The following is a 12437-nucleotide window of genomic DNA, read 5'->3' as shown; positions in this document are numbered from 1 at the left end:
CCCAGAAATGAAAAATGGGGATCTCAGCACTATCAAGACAGACAGCAGCCAGGAGTGGAGCGTGTCCTTGGACCCGGGATCCCTGCACTGAGACATGGCAGAGAGGTGGCGGCAGCATAACCGAGAGACTGGGACGAGAGCGGCAGGCTTGCTGGTCCACAGAGCAAGAAAGCCAAGTGCCTCTGGGCAGGAGTCTTGCTGGTGGAGTGGGGTGCACCTAGGGGTACCTATCGGCAGAGCTAAGAGCTTTGTAAAACTTGTCTGAGCAGGACCAAGGCCAGACCGAGAGGCCAAGGGCCAGAGAGGTGTGCCTAGAGGTGGGGAGACTGTCCTAAGCCCGTTCTTGGACCTGAATTGTACCCTGTGACTTCCCTAATAATTCCTATAATCATGAGTACTGTCTGTTGAGTTCTGTGTGGCCATTGCAACGAATTATCAAACCCAGCAAAGAAGTACAGGATGCCGTGGGAGGGACGTTTGGTGTCAGAATTGGGGAAAAGGATGGAGGGTAGCGGCCTCGCTGACTTCCGCCCCCCAGGAATCGCCGTGGGCTGCTGATGGTGAGCCTGTCCGCCCCTGTGAGGCTAGAGGAGCTTGGAGGACGCTGCCCCTGCCCATTTTGTGTCGGGTTAGACAGTTCGTTCAGTCCCAGAGCCTTCCTGGCCTTCTCAGACCTGTGGGGTAGCCATTCCGAAAACTTCCTAGTGGGAAAACTGCCTGTTCCCTGCAGGAGATGGCTCCCTGTTCCCACCCTGACATCTGCAGCCAGTGAAATGGGAAAGGGAGTCCTCAAAGCCTGCTAGCAAACAAGGAGACCAGGACAAGAGGGTCGGATGGTGGCAATGGGACCCCATTGGGGCCTGTCTACTCTGAGGTCTGCTCTACTGGAGGGAGCTCTGAACCCCATCTTTCTCAGTTATATCTATCTCTCCTTAGTTTTGACCTCCAGGCCAGAAGACCCTGAGGCAATGGCCCATGACTCAGTCTCCCTGCCACCACCAGGTAGCTCTCCCAGGCTGGCCTGTACCCTGCCCACTGTGACATCAGCCCATCCTGGACTTGAACTCACAGCCTGCCCCTGCAGATGGTGAGCACAGCATGTATTTTTTAAAACCTATTTGCAAGGCGGATTTCCTTTATGTGCAGAAAAGCTGAGTCAGTTCTATAGGTTCTTAAAGGCAACACAGAAATGGCAGTCTTTGAACATAATGTGCTGCAGTCTCTCATGGTCCTGCCTTGTTCAGACTTCGTGGTGACTCCTCCCAAACCCTCGTCAGCTCTGAAAAGCAGCCACGGGGCCCCTTTCTGGGGACCCTCTGAGACCTCATGCACCCCAAAGTGCCTGCCTGGTGGTCACAGGCTTGAGATCACACCCAAGAGAAGGACAGAGCTCTGGGCCAAAGCACAGCCCCAACCTCAGAGCACATAAAGGGCCACTGCCCAGTTCGGCGTCCTGTCCACACCCAGACCTACGGACTCGGCACATCCACACACCCCAGCCCTGTCTCTCAACATGCTGCTGCTGCTCCCCCAGACTGCCCACTAGCATGAAGGGTGCCACCCCATCCAGGGCCAGCCTGGGGGATGGGAGGAAGGCCCTGCACACTGCTGCCTCCCCCTCAGGCCCCCTCCACTGCCTCCAGGTCCTGGGGCCCCACCCTCAGAGGTTCTTTCTCATCACCTACCATCCCTATGGTCTCCCACATCCAGCATCTCCACTCCAGGCAACCCCTACACAGGAGCCAGGGGACCGGCCTTAAGCACAGAGCATCAGTCATGCTTCTGCTCCGTAACCTACCGTGGCTCCCATCATCTCTAAAACCAAGCCCATGGTCATCGGCACGCACAGGCCAGAGCCCACAGCATGCCCAGAGCCTCTTGGGTGTTGGTTCCTATGCCTCTGCCTGGGTGGAGCCCCTTCCCAAGTTCCCTCCATGGCCAATCCTCCGTGAACTCTTCCCTGAGCCCCAAGGGACCCCACTCCTCTGGTCCCTTGTCCTTTCATGAAGTTTGTGAGCTCCCAGGATGGGGAGCGGAGATCAGCCTCTACCTCTATAGCCCCTTTTCCAGTTAAGGGCGGTGCTGGCTGTAGCCACAGATAAACCCAGAAGCTCAGTGACCTAACACAGTCTCAGCTGAGTTCTCACTTGTCCTTGTTCCTGGCCAGTGGCCTGCAGGTGCTGACAGGGAGACCTGGCTCAGTCCACCCTGGACCAGGCCTCCCTTGGTGCTTGGGGCCCAGTCCATGGACAACACACCCATCTTTAACCTCGTCAGCTATGACATGGGTCACGTCCACACACATGCTATTAGCAAGAACTCACCACACGGCCTCCCAGGGATGCAGGGTTGGAAAGCCAGTCACAAGATGGGCGAGCTTATTAGAAACAGTGCTGCCCAGTGCTGGGCTCAGCAACCATGCAAAGGATGTCGTCGTAAGTGTGTGTGGAGTATAACCAGGGATGGGGGTAGGGGGTGTCTGGGGGAAGGCAGGGGAGGGGTACCTGGCATTTACTCGACACCCACTATGTACCAGGCACTGAGCTGCCCACAGTCTGTCACACATGCTGTGAGAAGCAGCCAGATTTGTGTTCAGGGAGACAGGATCCAGGCTGCAGATCTATAGGCCCGGGCGTTAGCTCACCACCCTAGCCTCGCGTGACTCATTTATGAGCAAGGACGACCCCACCCTCCAGGCTGTGGGATGACTGTGAGGCAGATGGACCAAGAGTGAAGGGACTGCCCGATTAGGAGACAGCAGCCGCATGCAGCCCACAATGGCACGCTCACAGGACTGCACACAGCTCCCCACCCCCGAGAGCCTCTGAGCCAGGCCCAGGCCTGGGCCCTCCCAGCTTGCGTGACCCCTCGAACTGACCTCTGGCCTGCAGAGCCCTGTGGAATGTGCCAGATGCTGGCAACTCCACCAGACCCTTTCCAAGAAGAGTCAGGCTAACGGTTCCCAGGAAACACACTTCCAGGATCTGCCCCTCCTCATCCAGCCCTCCCGCTTGGCACACCACCAAGTGAGGCCCTTCCACTCTCCGTCCTAGAGTTACCACCCGTGGTCCCCCTGCAGGCAGCCTTCCCGCCTCCTCTTGGGCTGGTGTGGCCAACAGCCCCTGGAGGACACCCCAACTCTCCATGGCAAGAGAACCCAAATCGGAGCCCATCTTGTCGATGGCCACACGCTTCCCTGGGGCCTCCAGCGGCTTCCCAGGCTGCTCAAAACACGCACGGGGGCTGGGCTGATGGAAAACAGGATGTTGGGAACTGATGCTGGGAAAAGCCAAGTGGGACTGACCCAGAAGCACTTCCTCTTGACAGCTCCTACACGAGAAGACGATCATAAAGACATGGTCACCCTCCCGCTCCCTGGCCTGCCGCAGGCCTTCCCTCCGGGGAGCTACAGAGGTAGGAGATGCCAAGCCGCCTCCTTCCAGGCCAGCAGGCCCTGCACCTGCTCTCACACACTTACCTCACTGGCAGGAGCTTCTCATCACAGCGATGCACTGATTCAGGGTCACATTCTGGGCCACCCTGAACTCACTTTCACGCCTAGGGGCTGTGCATGGGCAAGGCACGGCCAGGGCTTTGCTTCCTCTGCTGAGCGTCTGATGCTCAGCTTGCAAGGCTGCTAGCTGGTCAGGCCATGGAGCCAGAGGCCGGGTGGTCGTGCCCAGTCCTGCAGCTCGGGAATGTTTGAAGCCTGCTTCATCTACACCAGCTGCTCATGGAGGTGAGGTGGGTTAAATCCTGGCACAGAGCTCGGAGGGACTGGGCCCCATGGCTTTTCACTTGTACCTGCTGGTAGAGCAGTGGCCAAGCGGGGTCCGTCCTGCCCATCTCAACCGGCTTCTCGCCCTCCTGGAATTGGACAAGGAGGTTGCCATCCTTGAGTTCTCAGATGTACCTCCCAGCAGCTCCACTCTGTCATGGTTTCCAGCTGGGTCCTTCTTCTCTAGACAGGCTGTGTTGTTCCAGGCTCTTCAAGGCCCACCTCAATCCAACAATGCAAGCGTTCTGGCCATAGTGGCCTCCAGGGCAGATCTAGGATTCTACTAGTCTGGGGTCGGTCCCACCTCAGCTCCCTGTCCCTGCCACTCCCCCGTGGCTGCGGAGCCACTCCCAGGCCTAGTCCAGCAGCACCAGGGCAGACTGCAGGCAGCCCTGCCTGATACCCCCACCACTGGAGAGAAGGTGACAAAATTCCATCAGTGTCCAGGGCCATGACCCCAGGGCATAGCGTGACCTCCACTCCCAGCCCAGGCCTTGCTTCCAGACCCATGTCCTGTCCAGGCCCCGTACTTCATTTGGGAGGGGAGAGTGGGTCACCGAGGCAGGACAGAGAGATGCCCACTGCTCCCTGGCTTATTCAGTAAGGATCTGCTCACCGTTCCTCTTTCCCTCCCCCCCCACCACAGCAGCGTGAGTGCATATCAGTTATTTATTAGGTGGATAATCACAGTGGTTAAGGCATTCAGCTGCTAACCAAAAGGTTGGCAGTTCGAACCCATCAGCTGCTCTATGGGAAAAAGATGAGGCAGTCTGCTTTCATAAAGATTTACAGCCTTGGAAACCCTATGGGGCATTTCTACTCTGTCCTATAGGGCAGCTTTGAGTTGGAATCAACTTGATGACTATGTTTTGTTTTGTTTTGGGGGCAGTGTTTAATCACAGAAGGAGCAGTGGTGATTCAGTGGAAGAAGTCTCACCTTCCATGTGGGAGACCCAGGTTCAATTTCCAGCCAATGAACTTCATGAGAAGCCACCACCCTTCAGTGGAGGCTCGGAGTTACCGGGAGGCTGAACAGGTTTCAGCAGAGCTTCCAGACTAAGCCAGGCTAGGAAGAAGCTACTTCTGAACAATAGCCACTGCAAACCCTCTGGACCTCATTGGTCTTATCCCTTTGACATGAGGCTGCCATGAGTCAGGGCCCAACTCTAGGGCAGCCAACAATCCCAGACTGTGAGGAGGGATTTGTTCCCCCTTCCAGTCTCGTTAGTGCTTGGCATTTGTTGCTACAACTATCAATCATCCATACTTGCTTTGCTCTGAGACAATTCTCCTTCCCTACTCTCAGTCCTTACAGGTCAGATGGTGCTGATGACACCCCCAGCTTCAGAGGCATGCATGTGACTCCCATCTGCCCAATAGGCACACACAGCCACAGTGATTGGTGATTGGTTTGAGGACGGGCATGTGATTAAAATTGGTCCACTCGGTGTGAGTTGCAGCACCTATTGCAAGAGCTTTCTGGAAGAGGCCCCTTGTCTCTTCTTCTCTCGCTCCCCTTCCATAACAGCTGTCAATCCATCTCGTTGAGGGTCTTCCCCCTTTTTACTAACCCTCTACTTTAACAAATATGCCATCCTTCTCCAGGGATTGTTGCCTCCTGACATGACCAAAGTGTGTGAGACGAAGTCTGGCCATTCTTGCTTCTAAGGAGAGTTCTGGCGGCCTCCGTCCGAGACAGCTTTGTTCACTCTTCTAGCAGCCCAGCTGAAAACTCTTCACCGACACCAGAATTCAAATGTGTGGGTTCTTCTGCAGCCTTCCTTATTCATTGTTCAGCTCTCACATGTGTACCCTGTACCATGGCTTGGGTCAGGCACACCTTAGTCTTCAAAGTGACGTCTTTGCTTTCAAACACTTTAAAGAGATCTTTTGCAGCAGACTGCCCAATGAAATATGTCATTTGATTTCTTGATGAATACTTCCACAGGTGTTGATTATGGATCCAAGTGACATGAAATCCTTGACAACTTCAATCTTCTCCATTTATCGTGATGTTGCTTATTGGTCCAGTTGTGAGGATTTTTGTTTGCTGTATGTTGAGGTGTAATCCATACTGAAGGCTGTAGTCTCTGACCTTCATGAGTAAGTGCTTCGAGTCTTCTTCACTTTCAGCAAGCAAGGTTGTGTCATCTGGATGTTGCAGGTTGTTAATGAGTCTTCTTCCTGATGCCACATTCTTCTTGGATTATTTGCTCAGCATACTGATTGAATAAGTATGGTGAAAGGCTACAACCCTGGCGCACACCTTTCCTGATTTTAAACCACATGGTATCTCCTTGTTCTGTTTGAATGACAGCCTCTTGGTCTATGTACAGGTTCTTCATGAGCACAATGAAGTGCTCTGGAATTCCCATGCTTTGCAGAGTTATCCATAATTTGTTATGATCCACACAGTCAAAACCCTTTATAGTAACATCTATAGTGAGATGCAATTCACAAACCATACAATTCATCCATTTAAATTGTAAACTTCAATGGTTTTCAGTTTACTCGGAGTTGTACAACAATCACCACAGTCAATTTTAAAACATTCCCATCACCCCAAAATCCCCCATGCCCCTTGGCAACCACTAATATTCTCTCCATCTCTATGGATTTGCCTGCTCTGGAAGTTTCATCAATGGCAATATGTGCTCTAGGGTGACTGGTCTTTCACTTAGTGTCATGTTTTCAAGGACCCTTGTGTTGCAGTGCACCACTACTTCATTCTTTTTCTGGTTGAATCACACCTTGTTTGTGGAATGCCACATTTTATGTATCTATCCATCACTTGATGGACATTCATTTTGTTTCCACTGTTGGGCTACCAGGAGTAGTGCTCTACACACATTCTTATGCAAGTTTATGTGGGGATATATATTTTCATTTCTCTTGGTTAAATACCTAGGAGAGGAGTCACTGGGTCATATGGTGACTCTGTGTTTGAAGACCTGCCAGACAGAGACCTTCTCTCTTTTCTGCTGCACTGGTACCTGGGAGGATATGAGCCTGGAGCTGCTGGCAGCTATCTTGTCAAGACATAAACCAAGGCCAAAACCCACTGCTGTCAAGTTGACATTGACTCACAGAGATTGAGAAATAAGCCAACGTGGAGGAGGAAAAAAAATAAAACGAGAGAGAGAAACAAAGTGTCAATGATATTGAGTCAGTCTCTAGACATTTCAGTTCTGTAATCAATACGTGCTTCATTCATTCATCCACTCACTCACTGCTTAAGCCAGTTCACGCTGCCTGTTCTGGTCCCTGAAATCAAGAGTCGTAACTGATTCAGCCTGAGCCGGCCTCCAGCTGAGTTGGCGTTTAAATATTAGTGTGGACTATTCTTCAGCTCTGGACTCTCTCACATTTGTTTGGACATCAGATGGAACCCACAGTGGATGCCCTGTCTCTGCTCACAGATGAGGCTTAGATGACATGGATGACCACAGATCCTTAAGCTGGACGAGGGCGGACCTTTGGCCTCTGCCCTCCGCTGGCCAGTCCCTCCCTCTCATCTCTCACAGCTGGACTCTCCTTGGCCTCCACGTCATACACACCCTGCAGCCTTTGAAAATGACCTTTCCTCCCTGCTTACATAAGACCTCATTTCCCATTCTTGGGTGCAACCCATCACTTCTCCACATTCTCCACGCCCAGCAAGCATGGCTTGGGCTATCTCTGGGAAGCTTGGTGTCTCCTGATGGAGTCTCTTGAGTTTGCCCAGATGGAATGAATTCACAGAGAAGTTTCCAAAACTGCCAAGTCAACCCTGCTAAAATGTTTCAATCTGAGATGGAACAGTAGCCAACATTCAGGGGTTGCCAGGGGCACTCTTTCCACCTCTCCCTACACACAGAGCCATGCTGAGTGGGCCGGGAGGAGGTGTCCTCACTCACAGAGCTGATCTCTGACACAGGAAGGCAAGACATCACCTCTGCCTGCCATGTAAGCTGGGAACACCAACCAAGTCTGCACCACGGGATGAAGACACCAGGCCCCTGCAGATGTGGGGCTCAGCAGAGATGTGCAAATACTTCTGCAGAAGGGCACATGGCACTCGGAAAGGATGAGTCTAGGCAGGATTTTCTCCTGCAAATTGACCCATCTACACAGGAAAGACAGGCAAGTACGTTCACCAGTTGGAAAGCCTGAGCGTGTAGACTCAACCAGTTTTGGCCATCGAAAGCAAGCTGGAGGAGTCTCCCAAGAGCAGGAATTTGCCTGCATGCTTCACTCTACGTTCCCAGTCTGGAATTAATGTTGCCAAGTGCTGCCTTAGGTTAATTAAACATATTATAAGACGTGGCAGGAGGAAAGCCAGTTCCCTCTCAAGTTTCAGATAGCCTCTGGGGTTGAGAGAAGGTGACCATGCCAACCACAGCAACATTGCATAACACAGTCATCTTGAGGGCTCGTGAAATAAGCCATGCTGAATACCTGAGCTACTTGAGGATGGGCCAACTGCCATTCATCCCGTGTCCCCATCACTCAGTTCAGCTGGCTCACAGTCGGACTCTCTGGTGCTACCCCATCGCTGGCAGGGATGCCAGCAGCTCAAACCCATGGTGACTATGTCTGCCCAGGTCCCAGTGGTGACTGTGACTTCTCTTCTCACTATTCCCATCACTAGGTGTGGTCTGAGGCCACCCAAGGTGAAACCCTAACCCTCAACTCCTTCCCCAGTATGGATGGTCCAGCTCCCTTGTCAGGCCACAGTGGCCAAGTGGCCTGGGATGGGTCCAGAGAGACAGAAAGGAAAGCCCTCACCTCCAGGTCCCTGCAGGCTTCCTGACCCAGGAAGGCTCCCATGCACAGCAAAGCCCAGAGGAGGGGCCACTCGTGTCTCCAACCACCTGTCCCAGGTGAAGAGCCCTCCCAAGAAGGTGGCACAGAGAAGCAGCAGGGAGCACAGGCTTGGAGATCTCTGTAAGTCAGTCCAAGTCTCTGAAGCTCAATGTCCTCACCTGTCAACAAGGCTAAGGATAGCAGAGAGTACCTCGCTGCATTGCTGCAAGGATTAAAGGCAATAAGGGGTGCAAAGCACTTTGTGTGTGTGGTGCATGGCAATGGTTCATGCCCTGTAAGTGCCAGCTGTTGTCACCGTTCATGTTAGAAATGTGAGGGGCACTCAGGGCTCACGGATCTCCCGCACCAGGCACTGAGGTGATGTAGTTAACTGCTACTTGATGTTCATTAAGTGTCTTTGCATCCAGCTAGAGTCAAGCAGGAATATCTGTGTGATAGATACTCCCAAGAACATCGCTCCCCAAGCCCCAAGGGCATCCAGACTGCTCCTGACCTGGCCTTCTGGGCTTGGAAATGGTCCCAGCTGATAGGTGTGCAATCAGAATGCAGTAGCATAAGATAGGTAAGAGACAAGCATTGATTTGGGTGCAGGAAAGGCAATATACCAAAAGCAAGTGACCAGCACAGTAACACTAAGGAAAAGGAAGACACAGAGAGGTATACAACAAAGGTGAATACTATTACATACACAATCCTGCATTGTCAGTAACAACAAACATTAATCTATGAGTGGATACATCGGCAGACAGGCTAAATGATCAGGTGTTGGTAGGCAAAAGGAAATATACCCATGACCATGTTTAAGTTTGGCAGATGATATTTCTACATATATTTATATGTGTGTATGTCCCACAGGCTCAAGACCATGGTCTCAGGGGACATCAAGATCAACTGGCACAGCATACCATATACAAACATTGTTCTACATCCTACTTTGGGGAGTACCAACTGAGATCTTAAAAGTTTGCAAGCAGCCATCTAAGATGCAACAATTGGTCTCTCCTCGTCTGGAGCTAAGAATGAAGAAAACCACAGACGCATAGAAACAATTAGTCTAAGAGACTAGTGAACCATGCAAACCTCAGCCTATATGACCCTGAGACCAGAAGAACTAGATGGTGCCTGGCTGCCACTGTCAACTGCTTGTAAAGTGATCGAAATAGGAAATCCTAGATAGAGTGGGAGAAAAATGGGAAACAAAATTCAAAATCATAAAAATGACCAGGTTTACTGGTCTGATAGAGACTGGTGAAACCCGTGAGACCATAGCCCCTAGTCACCCTTCAGGCATGGAATTGAACCCACTCCCGTGGCTTTCAGCCAAATAACAGACAGGCATATAGGATGAACAATTACACCAGACAGAACAATTACACTGCTTAGAACAATCAACCAACTGGAGATCAGAAGGTCAGCATTTGCACAGGGAGACAGCTCAGAGACAGGAATGCATAGGAAAGAAGGACACAGGAAAAAGATAACCACAGGGAGGGAGTGGGAAGAGAGCTGTTACATTATGGGGATTACAACTAATGTCATGAAATAAAATGTGTATGAACTGCTGCATGGCAACTGAATTTCCTCTGTAAACTTCCACCCAAATCACAGTAAAAATAAGTAAATATTAAAAACAAGAAAACAGAGCATAGCCAACACCCAGAATCTGGAGGGCAGGGCCATGGCCCAGATGGTCCCAGAAAACAGAGGCTTATTTTCAAGCCTTGAGAGTTGATGCAAATGGACTTGCTGGATGCCTGTTATCTCTTCTTTCCATCCAGTTTCTCCCATTTGTAATGCAGCTGCCTACCTTGTACCATTGCACTTTGGAAGTGGATACCTTGTATTTGAGATTTCACAAGTTCACAGATGAAGAGAAATTATGCCCCACGACGAACAGCTGCATCTATCCTCTGCAACAAAGTCTCACCCATATTTTCTTTAGATGCTTCGGAAGATGAGATTTTGGATTTAGAATTGATTTAAGACTTTTGGGATGGGGTGAACGTGTTTGCACGTGAGCAGGACATGGATTTGGGGGCCAAAGTAGATACCACTTAAAAAGAGACAGAGTTGGTTTTGACATCCTATCTCTTGTCTCTTTCCCACATCTTGCTCCTTCCTTCTGTCCTCAGTGATGTCACATTGCCCAATACCTGCACTACAAAACCTCTACTTCGAGAGAAAATAAAGTGCTGCGTATTTCAAAGTTTTCACTCCTCTTCCAAACAGCAAATTACTATTTTAAAACATGCACTAGCATCTGGGGCACAGGCAGTCTCCCCAGCAGTCTTAGTGGGTTAGCACCTCTGCTGGACAGAATGACGTCTGCTGGACCAGCACAGCACTGAGGGATGGGGCTCCCCGTTAGATGGGGAGCTCCCCATTAGACGGGGATCCTGAGGCAGCTCTGTGCATCCCCGGTGCCATCAGAAATGGCCAGGTGTGGCCTCAGGAAGGTGGGACTCTCATCCCAGATGCTCATCCTGGCCAGAGACAATGCTGTGGCCACTCTTCTCCCCATGAGGTCTGCCCCTCACCAGTTTCAAAACCTGGACTCAGAGTCAGGAGCTCCAAGCAGAGGCTGTGCTGTAGGCAGCCCCCACTCAGGAAATTGGGGTCAGCATCGATGGGGTTCCCATGCACCTGACCCAGCCCCAATCACCTGAGAGTGGTAAACCAGAGAGAAAAGTCACAAAGTCTGTGAGTGTAACACATCTACGTGATGCTGTAAACATGGCTGATATCAGCAAGAGAAAGACCTGCACAGAGGACTCACCTGGAGGAATTGGAAGGCCCATCCCAAGAAGCCCAAGGAGGACCAGGCGCTGTCCCACACACTGTTGCAAGAACTCAGGTGGGCCAAGGGGAAGAACACTGAGGGGCAAAGAGGGCAGACCAGAGGGAGAGACACTAGGGAGCAGGGAGCTCCCTGGTCCAATGCTAGAGGGAAACAAACACAGAGCAAGACTGGCCAGCAGGAAGGTTTCTTCCTGCTCTGACCTTCCGGATGCCAGACCTTGCAGCTCCAACTCAAAGGGTTCACCAGCTCACTATGTCAAAGCATCACCAAGGCACAGTGTTACCATGCCACAGCATCATTATGTCACAGCAATACAAGATCACAGTCTCACCAAATCACAGTGTCATCATGCCACCACATCACAGCATCAAAGCACCACCATGTCACTGAGTCACAGCATCAAGTCACAATGACACCATGTCCAGCCTCCGGAGAGTTTTCACGGTCCAGTGAATGGTCCCTGGGGAAATATTTTCAAGAAAAGCCATTTATGCCAGTGACACACCAGTACACAGCTGCTTAGGACAGATGAGCATCTCCAAAGCCTGGAGACAGGTGTGCACAGTGGCAACACGAGGGCTGGTGTCCCCAGTGCAGTAACTCATGGTGTCAGCCCCCCATGGACCTCCTCCCGTTCCAGACTGTACAGAACTCTTAGTAGTGTTTTTTGTGCTAATGTTACTCATAAGCCATCACTCCCACGTATCATTGAATGTAACGGCAATAGCAGTGACAGAAACAACTAGCAAAGTTTAAATTACAATCGTGTGCGCAGATGAAACCACGTGACTCAAAGTGTCATTGTAATTAGGCAATAATGACAGCTCTGATCAGAGCACATTGTTGCTGTCCGTGCTGTCGAGTTGGCTCCGACTCATAGCGACTGTGTGTACAACACAAGGAAACACTGCCCGGTCCTGCACCAGCCTCAACACTCACTGTGCCTGGGCCCGTCATTGCAGCCCCATCCTTCTTCCAACTCTGTCTGTCTGGAAGCTCCACTGAAACTTGCCCACCATGGGTGACCCTGCTGGTATTTGAAATAGAAATGGC

This window comes from Orycteropus afer, unplaced genomic scaffold, assembly GCF_000298275.1.
Source record: "Orycteropus afer afer isolate SDZICR_OR568_19922 unplaced genomic scaffold, OryAfe1.0 scaffold00038, whole genome shotgun sequence".
In the NCBI taxonomy this organism is placed as follows: Eukaryota; Metazoa; Chordata; class Mammalia; order Tubulidentata; family Orycteropodidae; genus Orycteropus; species Orycteropus afer.
This window is presented reverse-complemented; position numbering follows the sequence as displayed.